This window comes from Salvelinus fontinalis, unplaced genomic scaffold (assembly GCF_029448725.1).
Source record: "Salvelinus fontinalis isolate EN_2023a unplaced genomic scaffold, ASM2944872v1 scaffold_0378, whole genome shotgun sequence".
NCBI classification, from domain to species: Eukaryota; Metazoa; Chordata; class Actinopteri; order Salmoniformes; family Salmonidae; genus Salvelinus; species Salvelinus fontinalis.
In genome coordinates, this window is record NW_026600587.1 from 1 (window position 1) to 17714 (window position 17714).

Here is a 17714-nt window from a genome sequence, read left to right on the forward strand (position 1 = left end):
AATCCTGTCACACGGGCACCCTTTGATGATGTTGCTAACTCTTTCAGGATCGCTAGTTGACTGGAACTGGAGATAAGCTAGGGGTTGGGTGACACTGCACACACACACATAATGACAAACACACACACACAAACACGTATTGACACACACACACACACTCACACACACACACACACACACACACACATAATGACACACAAACACATAATGCCACACACACACACACAAACACATAATGACACACACACACACAAACACATAATGACACACACTCACACACACACACACACACACACACACACACACACACACACACACACACACACACACACACACAAACTCATAATGACTGACACACACACACACACACATAATGACTGACACACACACACACACACACAAACACACACACACACCTACTCATACGCACGCTTTGTATAAAATAGCTGGTCAAGCTGTAACTAGTCCTAGACAAGGTCCTGTCTATACTGCTAGTCAAGCAGCTGTAACTAGTCCTAGACAAGGTGCTGTCTATACAGCTGGTCAAGCAGCTGTAACTAGTCCTAGACAAGGTGCTGTCTATACAGCTAGTCAAGCAGCTGTAACTAGTCCTAGACAAGGTGCTGTCTATACAGCTAGTCAAGCAGCTGTAACTAGTCCTAGACAAGGTGCTGTCTATACTGCTAGTCAAGCAGCTGTAACTAGTCCTAGACAAGGTGCTGTCTATACAGCTAGTCAAGCAGCTGTAACTAGTCCTAGACAAGGTCCTGTCTATACTGCTAGTCAAGCAGCTGTAACTAGTCCTAGACAAGGTGATGTCTATACCGCTAGTCAAGCAGCTGTAACTAGTCCTAGACAAGGTGCTGTCTATACAGCTAGTCAAGCAGCTGTAACTAGTCCTAGACAAGGTGCTGTCTATACTGCTAGTCAAGCAGTTGTAACTAGTCCTAGACAAGGTGCTGTCTATACAGCTGGTCAAGCAGCTGTAACTAGTCCTAGACAAGGTGCTGTCTATACAGCTGGTCAAGCAGCTGTAACTAGTCCTAGACAAGGTGCTGTCTATACAGCTAGTCAAGCAGCTGTAACTAGTCCTAGACAAGGTGCTGTCTATACAGCTAGTCAAGCAGCTGTAACTAGTCCTAGACAAGGTGCTGTCTATACAGCTAGTCAAGCAGCCGTAACTAGTCCTAGACAAGGTGATGTCTATACCGCTAGTCAAGCAGCTGTAACTAGTCCTAGACAAGGTGCTGTCTATACAGCTGGTCAAGCAGCTGTAACTAGTCCTAGACGAGGTGCTGTCTATACTGCTAGTCAAGCAGCTGTAACTAGTCCTAGACAAGGTGCTGTCTATACAGCTGGTCAAGCAGCTGTAACTAGTCCTAGACAAGGTGCTGTCTATACCGCTAGTCAAGCAGCTGTAACTAGTCCTAGACAAGGTGCTGTCTATACAGCTAGTCAAGCAGCTGTAACTAGTCGTAGACAAGGTGCTGTCTATACAGCTAGTCAAGCAGCTGTAACTAGTCCTAGACAAGGTGCTGTCTATACAGCTGGTCAAGCAGCTGTAACTAGTCCTAGACAAGGTGCAGGTAACTTCACAGTAACTACAAATGTCCAAAATGGCACCCTATTCCTTTCATAGTGCACTACCTTGGATTAGCGCCCTGTGGGCAGGATTAGGTTTCCATTTGGGACTCAGCCTTTGTGTCCTGACTCCAGTTGGCCCCTGGCCAAAGCTATCTCTTGGGGGCCATTCCACCGAACGACAGAACACAACTAAAGAGAGATCTGTGGAGGTAAGAGACTTCCCCAGACATCACTAGCTGACTACTCTGTAAAATGTCTCTCAAAGTGTTTTATCAATCACTAGCTGACTACTCTGTAAAATGTCTCTCAAAGTGTTTTATCAATCACTAGCTGACTACTCTGTAAAATGTCTCTCAAAGTGTTTTATCAATCACTAGCTGACTACTCTGTAAAATGTCTCTCAAAGTGTTTTATCAATCACTAGCTGACTACTCTGTAAAATGTCTCTCAAAGTGTTTTATCAATCACTAGCTGACTACTCTGTAAAATGTCTCTCAAAGTGTTTGATCAATCACTAGCTGACTACTCTGTAAAATGTCTCTCAAAGTGTTTTATCAATCACTAGCTGACTACTCTGTAAAATGTCTCTCAAAGTGTTTTATCAATCACTAGCTGACTACTCTGTAAAATGTCTCTCAAAGTGTTTTATCAATCACTAGCTGACTACTCTGTAAAATGTCTCTCAAAGTGTTTTATCAATCACTAGCTGACTACTCTGTAAAATGTCTCTCAAAGTGTTTTATCAATCACTAGCTGACTACTCTGTAAAATGTCTCTCAAAGTGTTTTATCAATCACTAGCTGACTACTCTGTAAAATGTCTCTCAAAGTGTTTTATCAATCACTAGCTGACTACTCTGTAAAATGTCTCTCAAAGTGTTTTATCAATCACTAGCTGACTACTCTGTAAAATGTCTCTCAAAGTGTTTGATCAATCACTAGCTGACTACTCTGTAAAATGTCTCTCAAAGTGTTTTATCAATCACTAGCTGACTACTCTGTAAAATGTCTCTCAAAGTGTTTTATCAATCACTAGCTGACTACTCTGTAAAATGTCTCTCAAAGTGTTTTATCAATCACTAGCTGACTACTCTGTAAAATGTCTCTCAAAGTGTTTTATCAATCACTAGCTGACTACTCTGTAAAATGTCTCTCAAAGTGTTTTATCAATCACTAGCTGACTACTCTGTAAAATGTCTCTCAAAGTGTTTTATCAATCACTAGCTGACTACTCTGTAAAATGTCTCTCAAAGTGTTTTATCAATCACTAGCTGACTACTCTGTAAAATGTCTCTCAAAGTGTTTTATCAATCTGTAGATTCATCAATGCTAGTTTGTGGGTATGTGTGTGCTGGTAAATGTGTTGGACCTAGATTTTAAGCCCAGAACACAAACATACTCACTCTCCCCCCGTCCTGCTCTGAGAAAGGGGTCTTCGGAGCAGTTTGGGTCTCCTGAATAAATTGAGCATTGGAAGGGTGGGGGTCATGGGGATTTGAACCTGCACATTCTTCTGTGTCTTGTGCAGATTCACTTGGTTACCGTTGAGAGGGTGAAACAGAAGAGCGAGAGAGATTGTGAAACAGAAGAGCGAGAGAGAGGGTGAAACAGAAGAGCGAGAGAGAGGGTGAAACAGAAGAGAGAGAGGGTGAAACAGAAGAGAGAGAGGGTGAAACAGAAGAGAGAGAGGGTGAAACAGAAGAGAGAGAGGGTGAAACAGAAGAGAGAGAGGGTGAAACAGAAGAGAGAGAGGGTGAAACAGAAGAGAGAGAGGGTGAAACAGAAGAGAGAGAGGGTGAAACAGAAGAGAGAGAGGGTGAAACAGAAGAGAGAGGGTGAAACAGAAGAGAGAGAGGGTGAAACAGAAGAGAGAGGGTGAAACAGAAGAGAGAGGGTGAAACAAGAGAGAGTGGGTAAAACAAGAGAGAGAGGGTGAAACAAGAGAGAGAGGGTGAAACAAGAGAGAGAGGGTGAAACAAGAGAGAGAGGGTGAAACAAGAGAGAGAGGGTGAAACAGAAGAGAGAGAGGGTGAAACAGAAGAGAGAGAGGGTGAAACAGAAGAGAGAGAGGGTGAAACAGAAGAGAGAGAGGGTGAAACAGAAGAGAAAGAGGGTGAAACAGAAGAGAGAGGGTGAAACAGAAGAGAGAGGGTGAAACAGAAGAGAGAGGGTGAAACAGAAGAGAGAGGGTGAAACAGAAGAGCGAGAGAGAGGGTGAAACAGAAGAGCGAGAGAGAGGGTGAAACAGAAGAGAGAGGGTGAAACAGAAGAGAGAGGGTGAAACAAGAGAGAGAGGGTGAAACAAGAGAGAGAGGGTGAAACAAGAGAGAGAGGGTGAAACAAGAGAGAGAGGGTGAAACAAGAGAGAGAGGGTGAAACAGCAGAGAGGGTGAAACAGCAGAGAGAGAGGGTGAAACAGCAGAGAGAGAGGGTGAAACAGCAGAGAGAGAGGGTGAAACAGCAGAGAGAGAGGGTGAAACAGCAGAGAGAGAGGGTGAAACAGCAGAGAGAGAGGGTGAAACAGCAGAGAGAGAGGGTGAAACGAGAGAGAGAGGGTGAAACAAGAGAGAGAGGGTGAAACAAGAGAGAGAGGGTGAAACAAGAGAGAGGGTGAAACAAGAGAGAGAGGGTGAAACAGCAGAGAGGGGGTGAAACAGAGAGAGGGTGAAACGAGAGAGTGAGGGTGAAACAGAAGAGAGATAGAGGGTGAAACAGAAGAGAGCGAGAGAAAGAGAGAGAGAGGGTGAAACAGAAGAGAAAGATAGATAGAGGGTTAAACAGAAGAGAGAGAGAGGGTGAAACAGAAGAGAGATAGAGGGTTAAACAGAAGAGAGAGAGAGAGATAGAGGGTTAAACAGAAGAGAAAGATAGATAGAGGGTAAAACAGAAGAGAGATAGAGGGTGAAACCGAAGAGAAAGATAGATAGAGGGTAAAACAGAAGAGAGATAGAGGGTGAAACAGAAGAGAGATAGAGGGTAAAACAGAAGAGAGCGAGAGAAAGAGAGAGAGAGGGTTAAACAGAAGAGAGATAGAGGGTGAAACAGAAGAGAGCGAGAGAAAGAGAGAGAGAGGGGGAAACAGAAGAGAGAGAGAGAGAGAGAGTGTGTGTGAACACTGGCTTTCTCTCACTCCTCCCTCTTTCGGGGTTGGAAGTAGGGAGGGGGTAACTTCCATGAGTGGCTGCAGGGTGTTTTTTACCGCAGGTTTCTGGTTACACGCACTCACACACACACACACACACACACACACACACACACACACACACACACACACACACACACACACACACACACACACACTCACACACACACACACACACACACACACACACACACAAACTTTCTCTCGCACACAGACACTCACTCATGCTCTCTACCCTCTCGTTTGGCCTGCCATGTCTGTCATCGTCCCTCTATTGTTTACCTTTCTAATGAGGGGGGCGGAACCTACCACAGCTTTGATTGACAGCTCCATGCTTCCGCATCCCCCTGGCGGGTTGGAACTTTGGCTTCTTGGCTCAGGAAGAGGGGAGAGGAAAGAGGGAGGGAGAGGAAAGAGGGAGGGAGGGGAAAGAGGGAGGGAGGAGAAGAAAGAGGGAGATAGAGTAGGGGAGAGGAAATAGGGAGAGAGTAGGGGAGAGGAAGTAGAAAAGAGAGAGAGAGCAGTTGAGAGGGAGGGACAGAAAAGGAGGGATGTTTTTTTTATACCTCCGCTTTGGATACTTCCCACTCTGTGGGCAGGCCTTTGTGCAGGGAATTGTGGGATAGTGGAGGCATGGCAAAGGAGGAATAACCTTTTCTATTTGGAATAAGTATATATTTGAAGCTGACAACTTTCCATTACATTGTGTGAGTTCAGTGAGTAATCTTCTCCTTTTGACATTTCACTGGTCTTTTTCTTTAAACATCAAAACCATATTTGGCATATTGGTATTAGTCCCTGGTAAACACTAATGACCAACCTCTCTGAAGAGGAGAGTAGTTTAGTCCCTGGTAAACACTAATGACCAACCTCTCTGAAGAGGAGAGTAGTTTAGTCCCTGGTAAACACTAATGACCAACCTCTCTGAAGAGGAGAGTAGTTTAGTGCCAGAGAGAGAGAAACGGTCAGAAGAAGAGAGCGAAACAGAGAGAGAAACGGTCAGAAGAAGAGAGAGAAACAGAGAGAGAAACGGTCAGAAGAAGAGAGAGAAACAGAGAGAGAAACGGTCAGAAGAAGAGAGAGAAACAGAGAGAGAAACGGTCAGAAGAAGAGAGAGAAACAGAGAGAGAAACGGTCAGAAGAAGAGAGAGAAACAGAGAGAAACAGAGAGAGAAACGGTCAGAAGAAGAGAGAGAAACAGAGAGAAAAACGGTCAGAAGAAGAGAGAGAAACAGAGAGAGAAACAGAGAGAGAAACAGAGAGAGAAACAGAGAGAGACAGAGAGAGAAATAGAGAGTGACAGAGAGAGACAGAGAGAGACAGAGAGAGACAGAGAGAGACAGAGAGAGAAACAGAGAGAAACACAGAGAGAAACACAGAGAGAAACACAGAGAGAAACAGAGAGAGAAACAGAGAGAGAAACACAGAGAGAAACACAGAGAGAGACAGAGAGAGACAGAGAGAGACAGAGAGAGACAGAGAGAGACAGAGAGAAACAGAGAGAGAAACAGAGAGAGAAACAGAGAGAGAAACGGTCAGAGAGACAGAGAGAGAGACAGAGAGAGAGACAGAGAGAGAGAGACAGAGAGAGAGAGAGACAGAGAGAAACAGAGAGAGAAACAGAGAGAGAAACAGAGAGAGAAACAGAGAGAGAAACACAGAGAGAAACACAGAGAGAAACACAGAGAGAAACACAGAGAGAAACACAGAGAGAAACACAGAGAGAAACACAGAGAGAAACACAGAGAGAAACACAGAGAGAAACACAGAGAGAAACAGAGAGAGAAACACAGAGAGAAACACAGAGAGAAACACAGAGAGAAACACAGAGAGAAACACAGAGAGAAACAGAGAGAGTAGCGGGCCAGATAATGGGACTGTGCTCATTTCGCTCTGTGGTCGACTTCAAAGAGTGGCTGGACCAATGAAGAGAGAGCAGACCGTACAGGGGGACAAACACACTGGGCCCAGCATGGAGCGCACACCACACACACACACACACACACACACACACACACTCACACACATGACAGGCCGGTGCAACATGACGAACCAGAGGGGAAATATATATATTTTAAATAAAACATGCAGTGCACTTATTTTAGTGACTGACATTTTCCAACATTCCTTTTCTTCTCAAATCAATAGGTGTTTAAATATGAATGGATGTAAAGGTGTCGAAGCAGATGTGTCACATGACACGCTGTAGAACTCTCTGACTACTATCTCTCTGTGTTAGAGGGCCAACACCGACCACTATAACACATTTCTACTGGCACATTTCACTCCAGTGTTTCGCCACAAAATGTAACTTTTTTTTGTGTTTTTTTCCCCCGGCCCTAACTGTGTGATTAATGGGACTGAAGTCTTTTTTTATATATATAATACGAGACATGTTCTCTCCTCAAGAGAGTTTATCTGTGGTAGCACATATTCACAAAGCTTCTCTGAGTAGGAGTGGTGATCTAGGACCCTTCTCTGAGTAGGAGTGGTGATCTAGGACCCTCCTCTGAGTAGGACTGCTGATCTAGGACCCTCCTCTGAGTAGGAGTGGTGATCTAGGACCCTCCTCTGAGTAGGACTGGTGATCTAGGACCCTCCTCTGAGTAGGAGTGGTGATCTAGGACCCTCCTCTGAGTAGGACTGCTGATCTAGGACCCTCCTCTGAGTAGGAGTGGTGATCTAGGACCCTCCTCTGAGTAGGAGTGGTGATCTAGGACCCTCCTCTGAGTAGGAGTGGTGATCTAGGACCCTCCTCTGAGTAGGACTGCTGATCTAGGACCCTCCTCTGAGTAGGAGTGGTGATCTAGGACCCTCCTCTTATTCATTGTGATTTAAAAGGCTAAACGGATCCTATGTCAGCACTCCTACTCTGAGAAGCATGGTGGGATTAATATATCTACCCTGGTGTTGGGTATATCTCAGATATGATGGGGTTAGGGGGGTTTGTATCTATCTACCCTGGTGTTGGGTATATCTCAGATATGATGGGGTTAGGGGGGTTTGTATCTATCTACCCTGGTGTTGGGTATATCTGCAGATATGGTGGGGTTAGGGGGTTTGTATCTATCTACCCTGGTGTTGGGTATATCAGATATGATGGGGTTAGGGGGTTTGTATCTATCTACCCTGGTGTTGGGTATATCTCAGATATGATGGGGTTAGGGGGGTTTGTATCTATCTACCCTGGTGTTGGGTATATCTGCAGATATGATGGGGTTAGGGGGGTTTGTATCTATCTACCCTGGTGTTGGGTATATCTCAGATATGATGGGGTTAGGGGGGTTTGTATCTATCTACCCTGGTGTTGGGTATATCTGCAGATATGATGGGGTTTGTATCTATCTACCCTGGTGTTGGGTATATCTGCAGATATGATGGGGTTAGGGGTTTGTATCTATCTACCCTGGTGTTGGGTATATCTGCAGATATGATGGGGTTAGGGGGGGTTTGTATCTATCTACCCTGGTGTTGGGTATATCTGCAGATATGATGGGGTTTGTATCTATCTACCCTGGTGTTGGGTATATCTGCAGATATGATGGGGTTTGTATCTATCTACCCTGGTGTTGGGTATATCTCAGATATGATGGGGTTAGGGGGTTTGTATCTATCTACCCTGGTGTTGGGTATATCTGCAGATATGATGGGGTTAGGGGGGGGTTGTATATATCTACCCTGGTGTTGGGTATATCTGCAGATATGATGGGGTTAGGGGGTTTGTATCTATCTACCCTGGTGTTGGGTATATCTGCAGATATGATGGGGTTAGGGGTTTATATCTATCTACCCTGGTGTTGGGTATATCTGCAGATATGATGGGGTTAGGGGGGTTTGTATCTATCTACCCTGGTGTTGGGTATATCTGCAGATATGATGGGGTTTGTATCTATCTACCCTGGTGTTGGGTATATCTGCAGATATGATGGGGTTTGTATCTATCTACCCTGGTGTTGGGTATATCTCAGATATGATGGGGTTAGGGGGGGTTTGTATCTATCTACCCTGGTGTTGGGTATATCTCAGATATGATGGGGTTAGGGGGGTTTGTATCTATCTACCCTGGTGTTGGGTATATCTGCAGATATGATGGGGTTAGGGGGTTTGTATCTATCTACCCTGGTGTTGGGTATATCTCAGATATGATGGGGTTTGTATCTATCTACCCTGGTGTTGGGTATATCTGCAGATATGATGGGGTTAGGGGGGGTTTGTATCTATCTACCCTGGTGTTGGGTATATCTCAGATATGATGGGGTTTGTATCTATCTACCCTGGTGTTGGGTATATCTCAGATATGATGGGGTTAGGGGGGTTTGTATCTATCTACCCTGGTGTTGGGTATATCTGCAGATATGATGGGGTTTGTATCTATCTACCCTGGTGTTGGGTATATCTGCAGATATGATGGGGTTAGGGGGGGTTTGTATCTATCTACCCTGGTGTTGGGTATATCTCAGATATGATGGGGTTAGGGGGGGTTTGTATCTATCTACCCTGGTGTTGGGTATATCTCAGATATGATGGGGTTAGGGGGGGTTTGTATCTATCTACCCTGGTGTTGGGTGGATCTGAAGCCGGTGGTGCCACGCGCCAGGAAGGCGGATATCTGAGCCCCAGAGAGAGGGCACTCCCGCGGACACGGTTCCCCCAGGGGGAGGCAGGGAGAGGGGATTGGAATGGGGTGGCATCTGGCCCCTGTGGGCCCCTTCCTGGTTGGCCTGGGAGCTGCTAGCTGGGTGACCTGGAGGAGGTTAGTCAGGGGACCTTTGTGATTTATTCATTATGTTCTTCTCTGTTCGCTGTTGATATTTTGACTTTTATTTAGACACTTGGAAATGTGAGAGAGGAAGATGAGACAGGAGTACTGTTGTAGTAGTGGTGGTGGTAGTAGTGGTAGTGGTAGTGGTGGTGGTATCAGTAGTAGTGGTAGTAGTATTGGTGGTGGTATTGGTAGTGGTGGTATCAGTATTAGTTGTAGTATCAGTGGTGGTGGTAGTGGTATCAGTAGTAGTGGTAGTAGTGGTGGTATCAGTAGTAGTGGTAGTAGTATTGGTGGTGGTATTGGTAGTGGTGGTATCAGTATTAGTTGTAGTATCAGTGGTGGTGGTAGTGGTATCAGTAGTAGTGGTAGTGGTGGTAGTGGTATCAGTAGTAGTGGTAGTAGTATTGGTGGTGGTAGTGGTATTGGTAGTGGTGGTATCAGTATTAGTTGTAGTATCAGTGGTGGTGGTATCAGTAGTAGTGGTAGTGGTGGTAGTGGTATCAGTAGTAGTGGTAGTAGTATTGGTGGTGGTAGTGGTATTGGTAGTGGTGGTATCAGTATTAGTTGTAGTATCAGTGGTGGTGGTAGTGGTATCAGTAGTAGTGGTAGTGGTGGTAGTGGTATCAGTAGTAGTGGTAGTAGTATTGGTGGTGGTAGGGGTATTGGTATCAGTAGTAGTGGTAGTAGTGGTATCAGTATTAGTGGTGGTAGTATTGGTGGTGGTATCAGTATTAGTGGTAGTAGTGGTATCAGTATTAGTGGTGGTAGTGGTATCAGTAGTAGTGGTATCAGTATTAGTGGTGGTAGTGGTATCAGTAGTATTGGTATTAGTGGTGGTAGTGGTATCAGTAGTAGTGGTATCAGTAGTAGTGGTGGTGGTGGAAGTGGTATCAGTATTAGTGGTAGTAGTGGTATCAGTATTAGTGGTGGTAGTGGTATCAGTAGTAGTGGTATCAGTATTAGTGGTGGTAGTGGTATCAGTAGTAGTGGTATCAGTGGTGGTATTGGTATCAGTATTAGTGGTGGGAGTGGTATCAGTAGTATTGGTATCAGTAGTAGTGGTATCCGTATTAGTGGTGGTAGTGGTATCAGTAGTAGTGGTATTAGTGGTGGTAGTGGTATCAGTATTAGTGGTGGTAGTGGTATCAGTAGTAGTGGTATTAGTGGTGGTAGTGGTATCAGTAGTATTGGTATCAGTAGTAGTGGTGGTAGTGGTATCAGTAGTAGTGGTGGCAGTGGTATCAGTGGTAGTGGTATCAGTAGTAGTGGTATCAGTATTAGTGGTGGCAGTGGTATCAGTAGTAGTGGTATCAGTAGTAGTGGTATCAGTGGTGGTAGTAGTATCAGTGGTGGTAGTAGTATCAGTGGTGGTGGTAGTATCAGTGGTGGTGGTAGTATCAGTGGTGGTAGTAGTATCAGTGGTGGTGGTAGTTGTAGTATCAATAGTGATAGTAGTATGAGTAGTAGTAGTATCAGTAGCAGTGATAGTAGTATCAGTAGTAGTGATAGTAGTATCAGTGATAGTGGTATCAGTAGTGGAAGTAGTAGTATCAGTAGTAGTGATAGTAGTATCAGTAGTGGAAGTAGTAGTATCAGTAGTAGTGATAGTAGTATCAGTAGTGGAAGTAGTAGTATCAGTAGTAGTGATAGTAGTATCAGTAGTGGAAGTAGTAGTATCAGTAGTGGAAGTAGTAGTATCAGTAGTAGTGATAGTAGTATTAGTAGTGATAGTAGTATCTGTAGTAGTATCTGTAGTAGTATCAGTAGTAGTAGTAGTATCAGTAGTAGTAGTAGTAGTAGTATCAGTAGTAGTAGTAGTAGTAGTAGTATCAGTAGTAATAGTAGTATCAGTAGTCATAGTATCAGTAGTATCAGTAGTAGTATCAGTAGTAGTAGTAGTATCAGTAGTAATAGTAGTAGTAGTAGTATCAGTAGTAATAGTAGTATCAGTAGTCGTAGTGATAGTAGAACAACAACATATTGAGAGCTGTTGTCTCTCTTCTCCTCTCCAGACTGGCAGAAGACAGAGGCTCAGAAGAGCAGTACTGTAGTAGTATTGTAGTAGGTGCTAATCTTCTCTCTCCTCTCCAGACTGGCAGAAGACAGAGGCTCAGGAGAGCAGTACTGTAGTAGTACTTTAGTAGTATTGTAGTAGGTGCTAATCTTCTCTCTCCTCTCCAGACTGGCAGAAGACAGAGGCTCAGAAGAGCAGTACTGTAGTAGTATTGTAGTAGTATTGTAGTAGGTGCTAATCTTCTCTCTCCTCTCCAGACTGGCAGAAGACAGAGGCTCAGAAGAGCAGTACTGTAGTAGTATTGTAGTAGTACTGTAGTAGTATTGTAGTAGTAGGTGCTAATCTTCTCTCTCCTCTCCAGACTGGCAGAAGACAGAGGCTCAGAAGAGCAGTACTGTAGTAGTATTGTAGTAGTACTGTAGTAGTATTGTAGTAGTAGGTGCTAATCTTCTCTCTCCTCTCCAGACTGGCAGAAGACAGAGGCTCAGAAGAGCAGTACTGTAGTAGTATTGTAGTAGTACTGTAGTAGTATTGTAGTAGTAGGTGCTAATCTTCTCTCTCCTCTCCAGACTGGCAGAAAACAGAGGCTCAGAAGAGAAGAGAGCAGCTGTTGCTGGATGAACTGGTCATACTGGTCAACAAACGAGACGCGCTGGTCAGAGACCTCGATGCACAGGAGAAACAGTACGTCCCACACACAGATACACACACAAACACACACACAGACACTCACGTGCACACACAACCATAAAGAAAGACTGATATCAGCCAATAGGGTGACATGCTGCAGGGGGTTAAAGGTCAAATCTGCTCTCCTGGTGCGCCGACGCTCCATTCACAGGTGGCATGGCGACCGTTGCCATGGCACCCAGCCTCTGTGTACAGTCCTGTGTCTGCTGTACCTCTACCTGTCTCCCTCCTGTATCATGTGACCTCCTGCTCTCTAACCCCTGACCTCTAACCTTTGACCTGGCTGTGTTCCGCAGGGCGGAGGAGGAAGATGAACACCTGGAGAGAACCCTAGAGCAGAACAAAGGCAAGATGGCCAAGAAGGAAGAGAAGTGTGTCCTTCAATGATTGTCATTTCATTTCACACACATATATATATAGTCTACGTCCCAAATGACACCCTATGTCCTATATATTACTTTGACCAGGGCAACACAGTGCACTATATAGGGAATAGAGTGCCTTTTGGGACACAGATATAGGCTATAATATTTGTTTGATCGATACAAGAATTGTATTATTATATTGACTATTATTATTGTAATTATTATTATTAATATACCATTATATTGACATATTGTTATTAATATACCATTATATTGACATTATTATTATATTGACTATTTGAGAAACCTGTATTTTATGTTTATTAGAACCCTGAGATTGAAATGCAGTCGTTGTGTTTGTTGATCAACGGCTGTGATGGTTTTACTGCTAAAAAGGCTACGTCCTAAATGCAACCCTATTCCATATAAAGGGCACTCCTTTTGACCAGAGCCCCTCACTATATAGGAAACAGGGAGCCATCTGGGAGGCCTTGAGGCTCGGTGAGGATGAGAGCCCATGATGTCTTGAACCAGCTTTATACTGGCATGGAAACGTGTCCTGCTTATACAACACACTAGATGTTTCATTCTGTTGTCGTTGCTTTATCCAGCAAGGTACTTGTATTTAATATACATATAAACGATGGCATATACAGCCCAGTGGAAACCTACCAAGGGAGGGATTGAAATATCAAATAATCATGTCGTGATTCTAAAGGGAAGAAAAGACATGGTTGTATCCTATGTGTGGTTGGAGTTTTACCTGAGACCTGAACATTTCATTTAGACACACACAGCCTTCTCTGGCAGAATGGTTCAATGTTGAGGAGCTTGGAGACAGAGATTCCTTTCTAGTGGTTTTGAGGTACAGCACGAGTTGTTTTATAGGGGACGTTGGTGATGATAGCCAATGATATTGTACTGACGTTTATTGTTTCAGTTGGACTTAAAAAAAAAAAAAGAGTATAATTCACGATATCAGTATTTTCAAGCTATGTTTATTACTTGACTGTGTGTAATGTTTTTAACGGTAAGATATCTCAAGATGCAGTTCATAAACCGAAAAACTGTTATGATTTTTTTAGTTCGCTTGAATGCGGTTAACCAAACATTTCAGAAGAAGAGCTGGCTCGGTGATAAGGGGGAGAGAGGAAGGGTATGGGGGTAAGGAGCGGAGGGAGGGATAAGGGGGGAGGGAGGAAGGGTAAGGAGCGGAGGCGGGGATAAGGGGGGAGGGAGGAAGGAAGAGTAGAGGGGTAAGGAGCAGAGCTGAGGCGGGGGTCGTGTCCAACTATCATTTTGTATATTTCATCACCGCTCTGACAAATGGCATACAAAAAACTTTTTTTCCCGGATCAATTCCGCAAGCAGTTGAAAGCAGAATAACTTGTATTTATTGCCGTTTTATAGTCGGTAGTAGGAATTCTACGGGCTATACGTGTTATTAGTGAACCAGCATCACGACACAACCATGTCATATTCTTGCATTTCTTGCTTTTTAATCAAAAGGGCGTTTTGTTAATATTTATTGTATACATACTGAAGAAGAGATCATGTGTTGCTTTTATTTGTGCTTCGATCTCCTGGTTCCAACAATAGAAATGTAATTATCAGAACGGGCATATAGCCCATCAGATCATTCTAGTAGTTATATTTCTATTGGTTCCACTACATCCGAATGCAGCTGCTGTTTTAAACGTGTGAACATTTACCTGTTTTGATTATTTATTCCACTGTCATAACACAAGTCTTCAATAAAGTCCTAAACTTTCATACTCCATTGCAGGTGTTTGGTGGTGTGTTTTTGGAGCTCTGTGGAATAGACTAGGCTACTAACCCTCGTACACAACTTTACCGGAGGCCTCTGAATACGGGAGGTCTCTGAAATATAATATTTGAGTACTCTATTGGATCATGCGTGTTTGAGCAACAATTTAGGCCTATATTTCAATTGTTTTTTTTTTTATATGATGTTTTCCTTGTAGCCTACAAATAATGAATAGTATTAATATTGCTTATAATGTGCCATTGTCTTCGTTTAATTTGTTATGTCCTAGCTTTTGGGAAGTTTTAGATCGTTTTTAAATGTTGCATTCATTTAATTGTTTTGCAATATTCGACATGTCGAAGTATGCCTAGTTAGGCCATAGTTGTTGCCCATTTGCAAGTGGTAGGCTACATTTTATAAATTAAAAGTAAATTATGTTTGTAAAAGTTTTTCAAATGCCAGTGTGCTTTTCGTTGAAATAGACCAACAGAAGTGTTTTAATGTCTAACTGTAGACACTGGCGAGCCGCGCGTTTAGCCACGCGTATTACATACAGCTCTGCTGAATTCCCCTGCGCTTTATGCATGTTTATAAATTAGTATTTGCGTCCGGTTTTCTTTGAGCTCGATGCCGAGTAGCCTATATAGCCTTTTCCTCGGAGGAAGATTAGCCCAAATCACTTTGTACGGAGAACAGATGCTGTCCCGCTCTCCCTCGCCTGGTTTTGACGCAGTGGAAAAGGCAAGGGGGGTTTGAGTTGAATTGGAGAGGCGCGGAGCTGGAGACCGTGTGGTGGTTTTGGAGCCATGGTCACAGGCAGCAACCACTCCCTCTCTCTCGCTCATCCATCCCCGATTAAATAAAGAAAATAGCTTTTGACAGCTGACCTCCTCCCTGGCCTTTCTAATACTTTCCAATTAATTTGCTGATCGGTTCCCTGCTTGGGACCGACTGTACACCCATACATATTACGTCCCCCAAGGCGCTTTGTTTCTGGGTAGTATTATTCTGCAGTTATCACGGGTTGGCTATAATCTGTTGAATAATGCTGCGCGCTGTAATGGCGGTCACAAACGATTACACCCCAGTCGGTGAGGGACATTTGTTTGTTGCCTTAACAAATCACAGCGATTTGACGGAGGGAAAAGAGAGAGCTGTGGGGGGGGTTGTAATAATGCATTACAGTTGCAGGATGGTGTGATGTAAATGATGTGGTGATGGTCTGAAATAACGGTGTAATTATTTGGTCATTTATCTACTCCGGGGGTTTAAACGCACTTGGACTATTTATTTCTAATATCCTGCACGCTGTGTTTATGTCCGAATGTTTGGTTCGGCTGAAGTCTCGTTTTATGATTATGAAATAGATGTTTGATTAGCTTTGATTTTGGCCTATCCGTTTATTTATTGAATTATGCTATAAAACAAATGTTATGGACTACCTATTGAAAAAAGGGAATAATAAACTTAAATGCAGAATATGGAACTTTAAATCGTTTAATTTTAGAGTAGGCTATTAGGCCTATATGCATTTGATTTATTTAGCAAAAAAAATCAACACTTGTCACCTTTCTCAATTTATAGCCAACTTGAAATGTGCGCTTTATGCGGCAGTTTATCCATACTTTTAAAGGGTTATCTTTAATTGTTTGTCATTTTCAAAAAGTCTCGATTAAAGACTAGTCAGTCCAGATGATTGAATAGGATACATCGTATTATTCCGAAAGATTTCGATTTTTAATTTTCCAACAACTCAAAAGAATACTTTCTTACCTGTGTGTACCATGCATGGTCGCCTTATGATCCTAAATTAGCCAAGCAGCCGATAAAAATACCTATAGTTTTTAAAATATATATATATTTATATATATATACATTTTACAGATAATATAATGAACGTCTGAAACGCGCATCGTAAACAGCAGCTTTTGGAGCTCTGCCGCCGCGTGGTGTAGAATCCTCGTTGTGCGGGGCGAGCGGTTTGTCTCCAGAGTATTGTGGCTCGTGGAGGCTTTGAAGTCTGTGGCCTCACCTCGCAGGTGCCGAGAACAGCTCGGCCAGTCTGAATTATACCTTCCTGCGTCGAAAAATGTACCAAGGGACCCATGTAGCCCACCGTTCCCCTCTCGAGCTGGGTTCTTACAATAACGTATTTTATGCTTCATCGTTTTAACAAGCTCCGACAACATCCGCGAGCCCTTCTCTTCCTCTTCCAATCCTGCCGGCTAAAGGGACAAAACTTTTCCCCCTCCTCTCCTCACACTCGCTTCCTAATCCTAGGCTTTACGAGCTCAGCATTAAGAAAATTCGACAGCAATTTGGGATTAGACAAAATACTCTTATTTCAAAAGGTTGGTGCAATTTGATAACTTGATACTTGTTCAGGGTTTATCACAGTCTCAACCAACATCAGGAGGAAAAACAAAAACATCTGGCCTCAATTGTCATGCAGAATTAAAAAATGACACGTCTCTTTTGTGTTGGGATTGAGTACTATATTTTTTTTTTACATGATGATTTCACTCGTGGGAATGAAATCGTCCTCGTGGTTTGTTTGAGTGGGTGATGGAATTTAGTCCGGGCTGGAGCCATGGTCAAGGCCTTCTCTCTCTCTCAATTCAATTCCTCTCGCTCTGCCTCTCGAGTTGTAATAACACCAGGGCCTATAGAGGCCACGGCATCACTATGCGTCTATATAGACTTTCACACACAACTCAACAAATAACTGTCTTCCTCCTTTTCGTTTCCCGTCCACAGCAGCGTCTTTCTTTTCAAGTGCTCTTGTCGATGACTTTTTATACGCTATAGAAGGGGGAACCTAAAGGCTGTCTTTGATTGAATGGTCCTATATAGTACACATGTAATTTCGTTCCTACAGGCCACGGTCACTTGCTTTGAACATTTGCTCGCTTTCAGCTCGCACCTCAAAATTAGTTGATTTTGTGAGTTCAACAAAAGAGGCCGAGCGAGCTCTTATTAACGTCCCGCGAGCATCTCCTACTCGCGACCCTTTGAGAAACGGTTATGGCAACAGTGCACCCCCCATGATATTCTGTTACGAGTATTTTGTTGAGGGCATTTCTTTACGAGGGGGGTTGAAAAGGGAGATTTAGCAATTATTGGATTTGATTCCGTGGCTCGAGAATGGATCCCGTCTTGTTCTCTTTATGTATGCTGAATTCATTTATTCTTTCCTGGATCGGTAGAGTTTTCCTTAGTTTTCTTGTCTGTGAGTTGAAGGTCTATCCCTATTAAACTTAACGCCGACCATTCTGAAATGTAATTCTAAGTGGGGGATTAGAACTAATTCATATTCATGAGATGGAGGTCACAATAAAAATGAAAATGGATCAATTTAACTTTTTTTCCCTTTTATTTACGTCACAT

At 43.4% G+C, this 17714-nt stretch overlaps 1 long non-coding RNA gene across 1 annotated transcript; it reads left to right on the forward strand.

Moving 5' to 3' along the window:
* Window positions 1-11357: 11357 nt before the first annotated feature.
* On the forward strand, window positions 11358-14339 carry LOC129845829 (uncharacterized). Its single transcript, XR_008758117.1, has 2 exons — window positions 11358-12188; window positions 12491-14339. It is a non-coding gene; the product is annotated as an uncharacterized LOC129845829 (long non-coding RNA).
* Window positions 14340-17714: the final 3375 nt, after the last annotated feature.